General features: G+C 43.9%; 1 long non-coding RNA gene across 1 annotated transcript; it reads left to right on the forward strand.

The window, feature by feature from the left end:
• Positions 1-3,393: 3,393 nt before the first annotated feature.
• Positions 3,394-7,244, forward strand: LOC137466899 (uncharacterized). Its single transcript, XR_010995329.1, has 4 exons — positions 3,394-3,744; positions 4,630-4,691; positions 5,122-5,267; positions 6,709-7,244. It is a non-coding gene; the product is annotated as an uncharacterized lncRNA (long non-coding RNA).
• Positions 7,245-7,459: the final 215 nt, after the last annotated feature.

Consider the following 7,459-nt stretch of genomic DNA (forward strand, 5'->3'; position numbering starts at 1 on the left):
AAGTAAGTGAAAATGTGCCTCCTCATAAATGCTGTCATTATTACATTGCAGTAGCATTGCAAACACTATGGCCTTGCACACACTGGGAGGAACTTTAGTGTTTCCTGTCATGGCCCAGCTCCACCTTTGGTAGAATTCCTGTGAACCATTGGATCAGCAGCAGAGACTCCAGCTTTTGCTTGGTCAGCATGTGGCTACATGGAGGCAAACCCCAAAGAGGTATAGGCAAAAGCAAAGCTGCTCCATCTCGACACCTCACTCAGCTAAACCCAGCTGGCTGCCAAGAGCTAGAGCTTCCTTGGCTGTTACCCCAGGATTGCTGACCTAGTGAGGCACACTCTGGACATCTTCCCCACAGATTGACCAAGCTGGAACCCATGCATGATTCAGTGACAGCTTCTGAGAATGCCACTGAAGGGAATGCACTGCTTACCTCATCCTTTTCTTATATACTTTAGTTAACTAGATAGAAATCTCACCCTGAATGTAGGCAAGCAAAAGTAAATTGAATCTTCAATTCCTCCTTTGCAAAGAAAGGCTTAAACCATCAAGTTTTCATGTATTCAGGACTGCTTTAAGTATACTGTGTGTAAAGGAATGGATGACTGAGCTGAAGTGCAAGAATCCCCAGCCCTATGTTTATTATTCTCTTTAGAAAATAAGACATCTTTAGAAACATTTTTGGGTAGTGTGCAGACTTGCACTTGCACAACACAGCTCTCCTATGTCTAGTAAGATGCTTCAGCCATTGGTGGAAAGAGTAGCTGTCCTCTTCCTTTCCTGGTCTGTTTCAGTAATACAGGAAAGCATAGAAACCCAGGTTTTTATCTTTATGAGGTGGCTCACATGGCTAAACAAGGTATCAGGCATTACAGAATTTAGCATGGCAGCATCCCAGTTGACCTTTGCATCTGTTTCCCCTCAGTGTGCATGTGACTCTGTTATCTGACAGCTCAGAGGAAAGAGGTGCCTTCCCATATGGCAGATTTGGGTTTTTTTCCTGAAGACATTATAGGAAATTCTGATTAGAAGCTTTAAACACATTATCCAGAAATGGTTAATATGTTAAGTTCTCTTTAGGTTTACATTACAGTAAGGTACAGAAATGGTTAGCCCTGTGATAAAATGAGCATCAGACTTTAGCTTAAAGCTCTAAGTCTGGTACAAATAGCTGCAGATCCTTTAATTGTTTTCAGACCCTTTAACTTATTATTTGGGTTTCCTGGTAAATTATTCTATGCATCTGTCAACTCACCATGCAAAAACTCACAGGACTTCATGGCCAATTAAACTCCTCTGGCAGAGGAAGAGCTCCTAACATTGGTGTAAATTGTATTAAAATCAAATTTAAAGCCATTCCACATTGTTACGATGGGGGGGGGGGGGGGAGTGTCAGCTTGCATTTGGATCAAAGCCACTTGCAAAAATCTCATTTTATCCAGTTAAAGATTTTTTTATATCTTGAAAGCATCTTTGCTTTTTGTGATGTGTTGAGAAGTGAAATGAAGTAGCTCTGTGAGAATGGATATCAGTGATGCCTCATATTCCACAGACCTCTGTATTGTGGCTTACGGTAATCTCCAACCAAACTTATTTCTCTGGCTGGGCCACCTGTATGGTCTTTCTTCTTTTGCTGACAACATATGAATTCATTTGCCACACTTCCTCTACTTGAGCCATTCATAGGACGTATTTGTGGACTTTTACACCTCAACCTATGTACTTACATTCTTGAAACAGTAATGTTGCTGGTTTACATTTGTTTTCCTTTTTTATCTAGGGTTCAACTTGGCCAAGAACAGAAAAACAATTATTGAGGGATGATCCTACAGAATGATCACACCACATGATCCCATAATTCTCATTTCACTAGGAAATGGGGCTAAAAAAAGAGTTCATCAAAGCCCAGTCTTGGGTTTACATTTTCTTTTCACAATATGTTAACAGCAACTGGATTTTTTTCCCTTTTATTTTTTTTCCCCTGGAACAATGAACAGGAGTTATCTCTTACATTCAAGGGAACAAGGCCCCAAAACATTTCCTGCATTAATTCCCTATGGAGAAGGCAGGATGTTTAGGAATCGTGATGTTAAAGACAAAGGTTGGTCAAAATACTGCATCAGTCCACTGCAGAAATGGAATAATGGTTTCAGTGATATTTTTCCATTTTTTAGAGAAAACCAAAAATAAATGTAGTTCAACTTTGTTCAGTGATGAGCCAACAAAAATCACTTTTGCCTCTGACAGAGGTCTGTCTCAAGTCCAGGACATGTACTGACAAGGGTGTATTTCTCACATCCCTGATCTCCAATATGAGACTAATAAATTTTTGAAAAATCTGTGCCACAGTCAGTTAACACATATATTTCTCAGTGGCAAAGCAGACTGTTTGATCTTTGCTCTAAGGGTAAAGCACCATTTCAGGGTTGCTTGGCAGCTCTGTTTTCCTTCCCTCAGCAAAAGAGATGGATTCATTTAGAATTGCGGGCCACGAAGAAGGGAGATCAGGTGTGGCAGAAATGGCAGGTGGCTGGAGCTGACTTGACAGCAATTAAATGTACAAATCTTTGATTAGGCTCATGGGAATGGAGTCATTAGCTACAGCGAATGGACCAGCTTGCTTTCCACTGCCTCATTAGCCATAATACTGATATTACTTTAAAAAGCCTGGAAAAAAAGCCCTCCCATACAGAATTAGGAGAATTGAGTTTCAAGGGAAAAAAAATAAGCTAGTGTAAGCACTTTCTAGCCGAACAAACAGAGCCTGGCTTTTCTGGTCACTGACAAAAAAATGTCTCATGTTTGCTGTGCTGTGAGATAGCCCCGTATCCAGCGCCACAAGCAACGATTCACAGAGATCAACAAGTTGCTCTTGGCCACTAAAATTTACTGAGGACCTCATCAGGCAGTGTCCTGCTGTGCTCCAGTTCCGAGTACTGGTGCCTTTAACAACATCCTACCCTGCAAGTGGAGACCTTCGGTCAGTCACACAGTGGAATTATCAGGCTGGATATAACTTGCACATAAATCTCCAAGCTAGCTGGCTTAGCCCAGGGGAAGATTTGGCTTAGGCTTTATTTATCTTCCTGTAACATGACTGGTTGAAGAAGGGCTGCAATAACAACATTCTGCCATAAATTAACATCCTCCTGTCCCCAGCTCTTTTATTGTCTATATGTCTTGCTATTTCATGGAAAGTTCATAATGAAATAATTTGTACCCACTTGCCCTTTCTCTCCCACTCTTCTTTCGGTGCTCTCTATCCCACCACAGTCATTTCTCTGACCTGCTAAACCAGAAAAAAATCAGAAAAAATATTTTCCTCTAGGGCCCTCATGTAGGGTTTCATGCAAACAAGCTGATGGCAAAAAGAAGTTTGGGACAGAGTGAGGGCAGTGGCTTCTCGCCTCTCACACTGCTCAAGCAACTGGTAGTGCAGATGGAGCAGGGGCAGAGGGAAATAATTTTTTGGTATTTGGTGGCAACACTGCTGGGCCAGTGTTTTGCCCTCTATAGCAAGAGCAAGATGAGAAAAAAGATGCCACATTCTCTAGGAATTATTATTGTCCTTCATAACATGGAACACTGAAGGGTTGTGCAGTCATAACACCATCCCTTGCTTGCTTGTTAAGTCTGGGTTCAGGTTCTTCTGTCCCAGCAGTAAGACAAGACTGCCAGTTCCATGACTTGTTCCTTCCCAGGTTTCAGAGGGACCAGATGCTACAAGAGAGCTACATGCCACAGGTGACTTACCCATACAGGCATTAGGTAGAAAATATCAGTTTCCACGTAGGTGTAGTTTGAGGATCTTTACACTGTCTCCTTTCAGTAGTAACAGCATACTTCACCTTCTTTAAGTGTATTTGTTCCTCATGTGCTTTTTGATATATAAAAGCTAAATATAAAAAAAGGGACTGAATTGAAAGGTATGTTTTCTCTGAAGAAGGAAATTCAAGTTGTCAAAGAAGTATAAAATACATGGTACAAACTGTCCTATGGAGTTACCTGTAGAGATAGATAACTCCACTGAAATAGAACTTCCAGCCTAGCCTCAGTGTGTCACTGATTCCCATGGCCACGTAAGACATCCCATGTTAGCTGACTAACTCACACTTTAGCTGAAAGATTACCAGGATAGTCTTTTCCAAGACTCTTACAGGGCTGACTGTATCTTTGTGGTTTTAGATAGTATCTAAACAGCTCATGAGATGAACAAATACAGCTCAATCTCATCAGCTGTGCAGCATCACTTTTCTTTCTATGATGGTGATGTAAGAAATACAAGGTGAGATTCAGTCAACACTGTCTTTGTTCTATTCAGCAGTGAACTTCCATGTTGAAACAAAGTGCTGTGAAAAAAATAGAAGGGGTCTTTGAGGAAGAGGAAATCACAGGAAAGAGGGCATGAAGAAGAATAAAGATAAATTTAAGAGGAAGGAGAAAATGAGAAGAAACTGCTAAACAGCTTGAAAATTTTTCTACTGTAGAAAATACAAACTGCATTGCTTTTGCTTTCCTGTGTCTGCCTCCTCTGCATTTTAATTACAGTTGAGTGTCCAGCCTGATTAGCATTTTTACAAGTCTTCCTCAATTCATACCTGCTTATGTATGCATGCAATTTCCTTGCAGACCTGACCTTGAGCGGTTTCAGCATAGAATCAGAACTTTGATAACCCTTCACCACACCACAGGTCACTTTTTACATGGACATTAAAGCTTCAAAGAGCTTTGACAGATGCAGAAAAGATCAACCTAAGTTATTCCCACTTGTATGTTTCCTTCTTTCAGCACTTGCTTCTTCCCAGAGCAGTCAGCAGGAGACTGACTTTGCTTTAGTCGCAGTTTATTGCCTGATTTCTTAACTCTAGCTGCTGTGGTGATGGCATGGAAAAGACTTTGGTGGGCAGCAATATCTGGAATTGCCACACAGAGTTTCCCTGGAGGTCATTTGTCAGCATGATAAGTGATTTTAAAGCCTCGGAAAAGTTCATCCTCTATGACTTATTATGGCTTTTCCATCTCTAACTTCTGTGGCTCTGAAGAAAGCACAACATTTGTAAACAGTGCAGGAGAAACCCTTTCCAGTCAACTTTTATTTTTTCCATTGCTTCCCATTCACAGCAAATATTTTGTTAAAAAGACCTACTGAAACAGAAGACAAAGATTAGGCAACATCCAGAGCTGCAACTACAGAAGTTGCAGTCCTTCACCATCATGCTGCCCAGCCAAAAGCTGTGTCACAGCCAGCATGGAAACAGGAGGAAAATGTATTTTTCACCATGTGTTTTGACTCTGCTTTGGAGCTTAGATGACCTGTTGGTAAAAATGCCTGTGTCCTGTCTCCATAACAGATACATTAGTTGTAAATTATCTGTCCAGTTTTGCCATTGTGAGTAGGGCCCCTGTGGGAACTGACAGTACTGTATTATTGTTGGTTTTGGCGGATAGTCTCCAAACAAAACCAGCTTCCCCACTACTAGGGAGGGGGCAATGCTGGTGTTGGGAATATTTCTATTTGGAGCAGTTACATGTTTTGGGAAGAGATGGAGGCGTGGGGTGCCAAGCTGTCCAGTGAGTGCCCTGTGCCAGTGCAGGCAGGACCTGCCTGTACCTCTGCCAACTCCCTGCCGTGCTGCTCCGTGTCCTGTTACATGTGGTGGGAGCCTCGGAGCGGGGAAGAGAGGCAATTTGTAGTCATGTTACATTTCCTACTTCAAAACTGTTTTTACAACTATTGGCCCAGCCTTCCCCAGCAGCGCTGGCCTGCGCAGCGGGCTGTGTTGTTTCATTTCTGTCAGCAGTGGGTCTTTTCTCTCTGCTTCTGCAGGAATGCTTTTGTTTCATGTCTTTCCTCCCTGCTGCATGCTGTGTTGGCCAGGCAGCCTGCCACGTGCTTGAAAGCCTGCTTCCCACCCCTCTGCCCTGCACGACCATAGCCTCCCTCTCAGCTCGTCCTGCAAACACTCATTAGGTGCTTTGGGTGCAGATGCTCAGGACCTGCTCCTGTGTCTGACCACAATGTGTTGTGGTGATAAGAGGGTGGACACCTGGACAACGGCCAGTCCAAGCATTACATTATAGCCCTCTCTCTTATGCTGTTTACTTTTGTGACAGTTTCTCCTTTCAGTTCTCATGTCTGCAATGTTGATCTAGCAGGGTGGCCATCTGGATCCCTGCCTCCGCTGGCAACTCCATCTTCACCCCATCTTCATCTCCCTGTCAACCAATTCTGCTAAGTTTTCCTCCATCCCCATGTTGGGTCTTGTCACAGCTGGGGGGACCCAGCTTTCATTTCTCATCCTTGCTTTTTGTCCTCCTCAGGTTAGACTAACCACAAGGATCACACAGAGACTACCACGGCTCTGTGCCATGGCAGTGGTTACAGACAAATGAAGACTAGTCCTCAGCTGTTAATAAACTGAGACCCATCTAACCATCAGTGCAAAAAATGGACAAAGGCTATAGCAAGGGATGTGAAGGGAATGCACAGACTGACTTTATTATTAGGATTGCAAGTACCCGAGAGACCCTGACCTCAGAGACACTGCCTCCATCTCACAAAGGGTTTTAGCTGAGCATAAGTGTCTGACCTCATCTGGGACCCCAGGGTGTGGGTTTGTTTTAAAAAACATTGCCGCAAGTCAAAAAAGCAGCAAAAAATCTGTATTGTTTTTTTATTTTCTGTTTTCTTCCAAAATTTTTTCTTAGAAACAAGAAAAAGCATTCCAGCTCTCCAGATCCAGCTATTCTCTTCAGTCCTCAGCTGGCCTCTCCACAGATTTTGCTGCCAGGGTCCTGGGCTCATGGGAAAAGTTCGTGGGACATCTGCACCATGGTGCGGAGATCAGGCACTGACTAGGAGCAAGCAAGAGCTGGAACCCACGAAAGTACAACTCTATCAGCATGGCTCTGTGCCCAGCCTTAATTAGACCTGCCAAAAAGGGCTAATTAGCTAGGCTCAGTGCCACACTGATGTGACTATACCACTTTCAAGAACCAGCAAGCATCATGTGCAGCTCACTTCAGCATGGTGATGCCATGTGAAGCTGGACAGAGCGCGATTCACCGGCCTTCCCTCTCCAGAATGAGCCCACTGAGCTTGTAAGAGCCAATTGCACATCACTCTGTGTCCATGTGTGTAGTAAAGGGTTTTATAGCAGGACCTCTATGGATTGAAGCTTCCTGACACCCACAGTGAAAGAAAGAGCACTAGATGTTCTCCTTTGCTGGAGAGGAAGGCCAGAGTACTTGGAACATGAGAGGCTGGCTGGAGTTCCCCGAGGGAGCCCACAGCCAGTCTTGTCTCATAGCCCAGCCTGCCTGCCTCGCCCTTCCCTGCCCACACCCGCCCTGCCCGCCTGCCCAGCGGTGCTTGGCTGCCTTCCCTTGCCTCCGCCGCAGCCGTGGCTACTCCTGCAAGGCTCTCACAGGGCAGTACCAAACGTGATTTGGACCCTGC

Source organism: Anomalospiza imberbis, chromosome 2 (genome assembly GCF_031753505.1).
Source record: "Anomalospiza imberbis isolate Cuckoo-Finch-1a 21T00152 chromosome 2, ASM3175350v1, whole genome shotgun sequence".
NCBI lineage: Eukaryota > Metazoa > Chordata > Aves > Passeriformes > Viduidae > Anomalospiza > Anomalospiza imberbis.